General features: G+C 37.6%; 1 long non-coding RNA gene across 1 annotated transcript in view; it reads left to right on the top strand.

Annotated features, from left to right (window-relative positions):
* Positions 1 to 2,134: 2,134 nt before the first annotated feature.
* LOC308186145 overlaps positions 2,135 to 7,336 on the top strand; it is a 61,354-nt gene continuing 56,152 nt past the window's right edge. The window contains exon 1 of the long non-coding RNA XR_013943926.1: positions 2,135 to 3,293. This is a non-coding gene — a long non-coding RNA (uncharacterized lncRNA). The remainder of the gene's footprint in view (positions 3,294 to 7,336) is intronic.

Genomic DNA, 7,336 nt, shown 5'->3' with positions numbered 1-7,336 from the left:
TGCAGATGTCACTTAGCTGTTGTAGGTGCCCATCTATGTCCAGCCATGTGGAGATACCACTTTGCTGTTGTAGGTGCACTTCTGTGTCTGGCTGATACTGATCTCTGCTGTGTGTGACAGCTATTTCCCATCAGAGATTGACACAGCACTGTTTTTCATAGAATTAATTAATTCCCAAAACTCCATGTTCTGACTATATTGTATTGCCTTCTTTGTCTTTATACACCAGTAAGTCCCTAACTACTCTGATGTTAATTTCTAATGCAGACTTTACAGTTCTTCTGAAGAAATAAAAGAGGTCAGCAGTGACAAGCTATGATTCTCCAGTGATGTTCTGTCATTTAACATACCTAAATAGGGATTAAGTCCTGAGTACATCATGTTTGTAGGAGATATTTTATTATTTTGCTACTGTTTTCCATCAAGCTATTTTGCATGGGAATAACATGAAGTAGTATTTCACCTGTATTTTGTTGAAATGTGAGGTTTTTGACATATTTTCACAATAGATACTTCATCTAAAAATGAAAAAATTGATGTGTATATTTTCTTACCTGCTTGTGTTTTACTAATGCTGTCTCAGGGAATTTAACAGGTAGTTAATCTTCTCTTCCAGCAAGAACCTCTGCCTCTTCCAAGAGATATATTTTTAGTGTCAGCAATGTCATCTACTGTGCTTGCCTTGGCTTCTTTTGGTCCATATGCATTCCTCAATGTCTATATTCATTTGAAGGTAGAAAAATATTCCTTCCTTATTTATTTATTTTTAGATCCCAGAAGGATTTTTAAACCAAAAAAAAAAAAAAAAAAAGATATTTTATTTCATGTCTAGCTGAGGAGTAGCCGTTCTGAATATCTTATTTTAAAAAAATCTCATCATGATTGAAAACTTCCTCTCTTAATTGGCAGATGAGTCTTTCTAACAGCCACCGGGACTTTTAAAGTAGTGTGAGACAAACAGCACATGCCCACTACTTTAAAAGTCCCGGTGGCTGTTAGAAAGACTCATCTTTAGCAAAGTCTCTGATATCCCCTGATACTGCACAGGTTTTTGCTTAGGTAGTTTTCTGCTTCTCTGGTGTGATGATTCAGGACCTTACTCTGCTTACTGTACAAGTTTATCAAATATTTAAATATATATATATATATGTGAGTTTTAATTCAGTTTGTAATTTGGATGTTTCTAATTATTTTATTCTTGGGCATGGCAATGTTGGTAATTTGGTCTTCCTTAGAAATGAAAATAAACTTTTGTTTTATCTAAACATGGTTTATTGCTTATATAAACAAATAAATACATAAATAAATAAAGCAAGTAAACAAAACTCTCTGCCTCTATATTTAAAGACCCTCCATTTTCCTTTATTCAGGAGTACTTTTGCTAGGCTTTTACTAGTACCACGATGTATAAGAGCCCAATTTTGGCCATGTTCTTTTAAAATAATTATGCCAATATCTTTCTTGCATGCATCTTGTGTACATCATACCCTCATGTTTTAACATCTGGGGACCTTTCTAGTAAAATGTTCAACTTCTTTAAGCATTTTATTTAGAATTAAATCTTATGTCCATTGGATATATCTTCCCAATGGTTTTCACATGTTTATATGCACAATTACATTGATAATATTTTCTTTGCATAGCTGGCTATTTTCTGGGCAATTCTTTCTATCCCTTGCTTGTTGGGGTAGAGATATGGTCATGAGTTTTGAGCTAGGAGATGCACTGCTTCTTGCTGTCTTTATTTCTACTTCATAATTCCTAGTCTAGAGTCTAGTAGTATTGGCTCTTTTAATATTCTTGTGAAGCACAGTATCTGATAAATGCAGCCCAAATGGCAAATTACCAACAAACAGTGTTTTTTGTTGACTGCACATCTGCTCTACTCTATTCTGTTTTATTAATCATGCTTACTATTAATCATCTGAACATCAAGCAAGATATCAGTCATTCTTATCAGAATCTCTGTATGGTAAGTAGCACAAGATATATTCTGATTTATTTATGTACTTGTATATACATAGGTAACAACTTTGTCTTTTTGACTATTGGCTTTCAGACTAACTTGCATTTAGGTAAAATATTCTGTATTGCAATATTTCTAAAGAAATATATTGCATTTACAATAATTATTTTGGTGATACTAAGAAAATATTTTTTTTGTATATATATAGTGGAACTAGCTCTTATACATTCTTTTTAATGTACCATTAGTAAAATGTGTAAGGCCTGGATTTCAGCTTCTAGTGATTCTGGCAATCTGTGTGTCCTTATCTGAATTTCATTTAAAGATTTATAGTGGGATTTTTAAAACTATTAAACCTATTTGGATTGGAATTTCATATCAGTCATTATCAAACTGATTGAAATTATGCAATTCCAATACCAAAGTTATGCTATTTCGAGAATTCTATGGCAAAGAGAAGAAGACAGTGGGTTTTCATCTGGTAATGTAAGTCATGACTGGTATTATTTAATAGACAATGAAGCAAAAAAATTTAAGGACATGCCTGACTAACGTCTATAGAAAAAGGCAAGAGAATTAAATTCTGACAATAATAGGAAACATTTCCAGTTGTATTAGATTGAAACAGTAGTCTCTGTAACTAAAATCTACTGGGTAAGACAGGACACTTAATTGTTATTATCAAAATTCCAAACACAGAAACTGTGAGAGTTTAAGCCTATGGTGCAATAATGTATCATGGCATTGATCATCTGATCATTAGGTACCTATTTTAGCATAATTTCTCTTAGTATACACAAGTTTTAGTCCAAGAGCTGACATGGAAATGTTATACTCTGAAATATAGTAAAATAATTGCATAAAACACTGAAGCTGTACTTGTCTAAACAACAGCAACAACAACAAAAAAAAATGAACAGACCAAATTATAAGAAAAAAACTCTACTGGGAAAAAAAATCAAGCTCATATTGTCAAATTAAGCACTAATTCTAAGGTAAAAAAATGAAGCTGGTCTGTACTAGTTATAGTATGACTGCTGCTTTTCATTATAGATATTAGTCTTGATGGGTAAATAGTACCTACAAATACCGCTGTAAGGCAAACGAGGTCAGATTTATTTCAGTAACTCAGTAAAGGAAGATGTAAAACAAAGTACTTAATATTTGAGCAATTATTTCAAAGTCTGCATTTTATTACTATCTCTCTCTAAATATATTCTAATGATTTTTATTTTAGAACTTCTTCGTGTGCTTTTTCAGATGAGAAGTAACTGTGGTCAAAGACAGAAATCTTTTTCATTGGTGTCATGGAATGATATAGGTGAAGGTGAGTCTACGGTTATGTGCATCTTTGGATAGCAGGCTTTCTTTATGCACAATAGCAAAAGTGAAGGTTTATGATCTGCAGCACTGATAGCAGAGTGGTGCTTCAGTAATTTCTGTGTTGCACTTTCGGCCTGAATTCATTCACTTTAAATTCTTGAAATGCGGTTTGCACAATTCTACTTACTTGGTCTTTGCTAAGAAGCAATGTCAAGGGAAATGGCATAATGAGCAATGGCTATCAAATTTATGTTTGGGGAGTAATAAAGTACAGAATTTCGACCTGAAATTCTCTTATGGGGAGAAGGAAATGCCATAGAAATTCTAGCAGTAAGGTGTTAGACTCAGTTTAACAAACGAGCAATGTTTTTCTAACCATCACTTTAAGTCACATTCATCAGGATATATTGCTGCTGCCAACAGAATACGAGAACCAACAATAAATGGATCATTTCCATTGTTCCACTGTACATTTCAGCATGCACAGTGAGTAATAAACATATATTTGGGGCTGCTTGTACATGTCTGTTTAGCAAGTGCTTGCTTGACATGGTGCGGTATGCTACTTGCAGAACATAAAAAAGATTAACTTTTCAGTATTACTCAGTTGCTGGAACACTTTTGAATTACTTCTAGATAAGCGGGCTCATGCAATGGACTAGTGAGTTTATCATTCCATTGTTAATCCTGCTGGAAAAGGAAATTATACCCCGGAAAGCCACCAGCCCATATGGAGGCACACAATCGGATAGGTGTGTCTAAAATTGATTGTTGTTTCAGAGAGATTCTCACTTCTAACTGCAATACATGTTTTTGGCAGAAAGAAGCCCTCTAAAAATTCAGCAAAGAGTTTTCCAGCTTCAGTGTGCAGTCTGCATGAACACAGCTGGATGAACAGTCAGATACCTGAATTTCATGGGAAAGGGAATGATCCCACATGAAAAAAAATGGCAATTCAAGTTGATAGAAGGTTGTAACATCCAGCCTATGCTGTCTGCCTGCTGAGGACTTTTTGTGGCTAGATGTAACAGCTCAGTGTTCCATGCAATGCCATGCACAGCCATCATACCTTGTCTGGAAGGCTCCACAGCAGAGCAAACAGGCTTTATGGTAGGTAGGTAGGTAGGTACTGTAATTCAGTTTCACAGCTGAGGAAACAGGCTTTGGAAATAGAAAGGCTCTGCAGTCCAGTGAGTTACTGCTCATTTATCCTGGGTACAGACAGAAGAGAAAGTGGCTTACACTTACCTACACATAATAGTAATAAGAAATTTCCATTGGTGCTGAGAATAAAATTATTTTCCATCTTTAACGATGAATTCACCTTTAAAGGCCTTCTGCTATTCTAAATGTTTTGAATGGCACTTACATTACCTTATTTTTAAAATTTGGTCATAGATGCACACTTTACTCTTAAACTTGTCATTTATCTCCAACGTGCCTTGTGTGATCTGTCCTCATTCTCTTCTCCCCTGATTGAAAACAAACTTGAGAAGTGCTCTGATCCTGTCAGCTTTGTCTGCTACTAAGAGTTGAAAATTAAAGCTTGAACAGCCAAAGTCTTGGCAGCTCCAGTGGTTTTGCCTTTTAAAACCATATTTTATTCTCCTTTTCATGCATTGACACAGACATGCCTTTCAGATGTTCTTCAGCTACAGCTGTGTGCACTTGTATTGATAAACTAATCATGTAAACTCAAGCAAAATTGACTATCAAAGGGAAAGAGATAAATAAAAATACATACTCCCACAGAAAATAATAAAATGGAAGAAAAAGAAGATAAAATGGACTATTTTTAAAAATAGGCCATACTAGTGCAAATATTTTCTTAAGAAGACAGTTCCATTTTGTAGGGAATGCAGTCATGATTATTACTTGCAGTTATTGAATAACTTTCATATATCAGATATTTATAATGCATGCAGGATATGTGGGAACTAAGAATGTTTGAACAATCTTCTGTTATTGTATAATATCTCACAATTTACGCACAACTGGTTGTCTCATAGAGTACTTGCTTTCTGTCATTCTCTAAGTGGGTCATCCCAAATGCCTTCTAGAATTTGCTTGCACTGATCACCTAGGGCACACTGCTTGTTTTTTTACTTTGCATATGTTTACTTATCTTGGTTAATGAAGTGTCAATGCCATTGGCACCTGTGGGAGGATGCTGCTGTACAGCACACCTCACTCTGAGAATTGACATTGGGAATATGTTTGACATCCTTAAAATATGAATCACTTCTGCTAACTGAGTACCTGACACGGTTTGTATGCTGCAGACATCTCCTGCCATATGACCAGGGCACCTAGGGGGGAGAAAAGGAAAAAAAAAAAAATCAGTTGCAAGAAACTGAGCAGGTGTACACCTCTGCAGGTGTACAGAAGGCAAAACAAAGACAACTTTTGGCTAATTACTTTTTCAAAGCTTTTTACCTGGAGAATGATTTTTTCCACACAAGCCAAAAAGGATAATAGACTGTGAAGAGCAACAACAGGGGACAATAGAGATTAGCATCTTAATTTGTCTGAGTGTGGCAGTGGTCAAAAGAGATGAATCTAGAGGGTAGATGGATGTCTCCCAACATACCTTGTCAACTTGTTTGGATACAGATCTGTGGCTGGAAAGAGGAGATATTGCAGCAGCTACTACAAACTGCTAAAACAGGAATCTTCCATGATAAATTTTGTGGGCCAAACTCCTGAGTGTTAGTGTAAGTCACTTTATTCATTATTTTTTAAACAGAATATGTTTGGGGCTGCTAATTAAAACAGGTCATAGGATAGATCAAGATAGGATAGGAGGCAAAGGACAGCTGACCTAGTCAAGAATTCATTATAAAGTTGTTAAAGAAGTATATATATTTTTTTCCACTGGCTTTAACAGCCTTTAATGTGACCAGATTTAGTACCTTTAAATTTAGCAATTTTCTCACCCTCCTCCATTAGCTGATTGCACTGATACTGCATTGAGCTGGTCCACTTATTTGCTGTTGCAAGTCAAGCACACTGGGCTGTGTCCTTTGACCCCGTCTTGTTAAGATAAATTAAGGTGGTCAGTCCTTGCCAGCAGAGAGTTCTGATGGTCATTTGAATGATCTAGCAAAAGAGCCCATGGTGGACTGTCTGAACTTCAGTATTTAGTGTTGCCTTAGAATCACAGAATAGGAACGGAATAACCTGAGTTGGAAGGGACCCACAACAATCATTGAGTCCAACTCCTGGCTCCACACAGGACCACCCAAAAAACAAACCATGACTCTGAGAGCACTGTCCAAACACTTGAACTCCGGCAGGCTCAGTGCCATGTTCACTTCCCTGGGGAGCCTGTCCCAGTGCCCGATCCCTCTCTGGGTGCAGAATCTTTCCCTAACACCCAGCCTGACCCTCCCCTGTCCCAGCTCCATGCCGTTCCCTCGGGTCCTGTCGCTGTCCCCAGAGAGCAGAGCTCAGCGCCTGCCCCTCCGCTCCCCTCGTGAGGGAGCTGCAGGCCGCCACGAGGCCTACCGTCAGCCTGCTCTGCTCTGGACGGAGCAAGCTAAGGGACCCCAGCTTCTCCTCATACATCTTGAAGTCTAGAGCCCTCACCACCTTTGCATAACTCCTCTGGATGCTCTCTAATAGTTTTATCACCTTTTTATATTGTGGTGCCCAAAATGGCACACAGTGCTCGAGGTGAGGCTGCACAAGCACAGAGCAGAGTGGGACAATCTGTTCACTCAACAAGCTAGCAATGCCATGCTTGATGCACCCCAGGATAAAGTTGGCCCTCCTGGCTACCAGGGCACACTGCTGACTCATATTTGCCTTGCTATCAACCAAAACCTCCAGATCCCTTTTTGCTGGGCTTCTCTCCAGCATCTCATCCCTCAGTCTGTACGTATAGCCAGGGTTGCCCTGTCACAGGTACAGAACCCAGCACTTGTTCTCATTAAACTTCATGCAATTGGTGATTACCCAGCCCTCCACAGATCAGTCTGTCTGATCTCTCTGCAAGACCTCTCCCCCCTCAAGGGAGTCAACAGTTCCTCTAATTTAGTATAATCT

The sequence above is a fragment of the Anser brachyrhynchus genome (assembly GCF_964034855.1).
Source record: "Anser brachyrhynchus genome assembly, chromosome: Z".
Taxonomy (NCBI): Eukaryota; Metazoa; Chordata; class Aves; order Anseriformes; family Anatidae; genus Anser; species Anser brachyrhynchus.
Note: the sequence above shows the minus strand (reverse complement) of the source record. Positions and strands in the feature narration are given on the sequence as shown.